The sequence below is a fragment of the Oncorhynchus masou genome, unplaced genomic scaffold (assembly GCF_036934945.1).
Source record: "Oncorhynchus masou masou isolate Uvic2021 unplaced genomic scaffold, UVic_Omas_1.1 unplaced_scaffold_744, whole genome shotgun sequence".
In the NCBI taxonomy this organism is placed as follows: Eukaryota; Metazoa; Chordata; class Actinopteri; order Salmoniformes; family Salmonidae; genus Oncorhynchus; species Oncorhynchus masou.
In genome coordinates, this window is record NW_027013898.1 from 170387 (window position 1) to 173546 (window position 3160).

Below are 3160 nucleotides of genomic sequence, written 5' to 3' on the forward strand. Positions count from 1 at the left end.
ACCATTCATACTGAGACTGACCGGGTACTGAACCATTCATACTGAGACTGACCAGGTACTGAACCATTCAACCTGAGACTGACCAGGTACTGAACCATTCATAATGAGACTGACCAGGTACTGAACCATTCATAATGAGACTGACCAGGTACTGAACCATTCATAATGAGACTGACTGGGTACTGAACCATTCATAATGAGACTGACTGGGTACTGAACCATTCATAATGAGACTGACTGGGTACTGAACCATTCATACTGAGACTGACCAGGTACTGAACCATTCATAATGAGACTGACCGGGTACTGAACCATTCATAATGAGACTGACCAGGTACTGAACCATTCATACTGAGACTAACCAGGTACTGAACCATTCATAATGAGACTGACTGGGTACTGAACCATTCATAATGAGACTGACTGGGTACTGAACCATTCATAATGAGACTGACCAGGTACTGAACCATTCATAATGAGACTGACCAGGTATTGAACCATTCATAATGAGACTGACTGGGTACTGAACCATTCATAATGAGACTGACCAGGTACTGAACCATTCATAATGAGACTGACTGGGTACTGAACCATTCATACTGAGACTGACTGGGTACTGAACCATTCATAATGAGACTGACTGGGTACTGAACCATTCATAATGAGACTGACTGGGTACTGAACCATTCATACTGAGACTGACTGGGTACTGAACCATTCATCCTGAGACTGACCAGGTACTGAACCATTCATAATGAGACTGACCAGGTACTGAACCATTCATACTGAGACTGACCAGGTACTGAGCCATTCATAATGAGACTGACCAGGTACTGAACCATTCATACTGAGACTGACCAAGTACTGAACCATTCATACTGAGACTGACCAGATACTGAACCATTCATAATGAGACTGACCAGGTACTGAACCATTCATACTGAGACTGACCAGGTACTGAGCCATTCATACTGAGACTGACCAGGTACTGAACCATTCATCCTGAGACTGACCAGGTACTGAACCATTCATACTGAGACTGACCAGGTACTGAACCATTCATCCTGAGACTGACCAGGTACTGAACCATTCATACTGAGACTGACCAGGTACTGAACCATTCATAATGAGACTGACCAGGTACTGAACCATTCATAATGAGACTGACCAGGTACTGAACCATTCATACTGAGACTGACCAGGTACTGAACCATTCATAATGAGACTGACTGGGTACTGAACCATTCATAATGAGACTGACCAGGTACTGAACCATTCATAATGAGACTGACCAGGTACTGAACCATTCATATTGAGACTGACCAGGTACTGAACCATTCATACTGAGACTGACCAGGTACTGAACCATTCATACTGAGACTGACCAGGTACTGAACCATTCATAATGAGACTGACCATGTACTGAACCATTCATACTGAGACTGACCAGGTACTGAACCATTCATACTGAGACTGACCAGGTACTGAACCATTCATAATGAGACTGACCAGGTACTGAACCATTCATACTGAGACTGACCAGATACTGAACCATTCATACTGAGACTGACCAGGTACTGAACCATTCATACTGAGACTGACCAGGTACTGAACCATTCATACTGAGACTGACCAGGTACTGAACCATTCATACTGAGACTGACCAGGTACTGAACCATTCATACTGAGACTGACCAGATACTGAACCATTCATACTGAGACTGACCAGGTACTGAACCATTCATACTGAGACTGACCAGGTACTGAACCATTCATACTGAGACTGACCAGGTACTGAACCATTCATACTGAGACTGACCAGGTACTGAACCATTCATACTGAGACTGACTGAACCATTCATAATGAGACTGACCAGATACTGAACCATTCATACTGAGACTGACCAGGTACTGAACCATTCATACTGAGACTGACCAGGTACTGAACCATTCATACTGAGACTGACCAGGTACTGAACCATTCATACTGAGACTGACTGGGTACTGAACCATTCATACTGAGACTGACCAGGTACTGAACCATTCATACTGAGACTGACCAGGTACTGAACCATTCATACTGAGACTGAACCATTCATACTGGTACTGAACCATTCATACTGAGACTGACCAGGTACTGAACCATTCATACTGAGACTGACCAAGTACTGAACCATTCATACTGAGACTGACCAGATACTGAACCATTCATAATGAGACTGACCAGGTACTGAACCATTCATACTGAGACTGACCAGGTACTGAACCATTCATAATGAGACTGACCAGGTACTGAACCATTCATACTGAGACTGACCAGGTACTGAACCATTCATACTGAGACTGACCAGGTACTGAACCATTCATACTGAGACTGACCAGGTACTGAACCATTCATACTGAGACTGACCAGGTACTGAACCATTCATACTGAGACTGACCAGATACTGAACCATTCATACTGAGACTGACCAGGTACTGAACCATTCATACTGAGACTGACCAGGTACTGAACCATTCATACTGAGACTGACCAGGTACTGAACCATTCATACTGAGACTGACCAGGTACTGAACCATTCATACTGAGACTGACCAGGGTACTGAACCATTCATACCAGGTGAGACTGACCAGGTACTGAACCATTCATACTGAGACTGACCAGAGTACTACTGAACCATTCATACTGAGACTGACCAGGTACTGAACCATTCATACTGAGACTGACCAGGTACTGAACCATTCATACTGAGACTGACCAGGTACTGAACCATTCATACTGAGACTGACCAGGTACTGAACCATTCATACTGAGACTGACCAGGTACTGAACCATTCATAATGAGACTGACCGGGTACTGAACCATTCATAATGAGACTGACTGGGTACTGAACCATTCATACTGAGACTGACCAGGTACTGAACCATTCATCCTGAGACTGACCGGGTACTGAACCATTCATAATGAGACTGACCAGGTACTGAACCATTCATCGTGAGACTGACCAGGTACTGAACCATTCATACTGAGACTGACCAGGTACTGAACCATTCATCCTGAGACTGACCAGGTACTGAACCATTCATACTGAGACTGACCAGGTACTGAACCATTCATAATGAGACTGACCAGGTACTGAACCATTCATACTGAGACT

At 44.1% G+C, this 3160-nt stretch overlaps 1 pseudogene; it reads left to right on the plus strand.

Annotated features, from left to right (window-relative positions):
* Nucleotides 1–3121: 3121 nt before the first annotated feature.
* The window catches only part of LOC135537285 (unconventional myosin-XV-like), a 140287-nt pseudogene continuing 140248 nt past the window's right edge, over nt 3122–3160 (plus strand).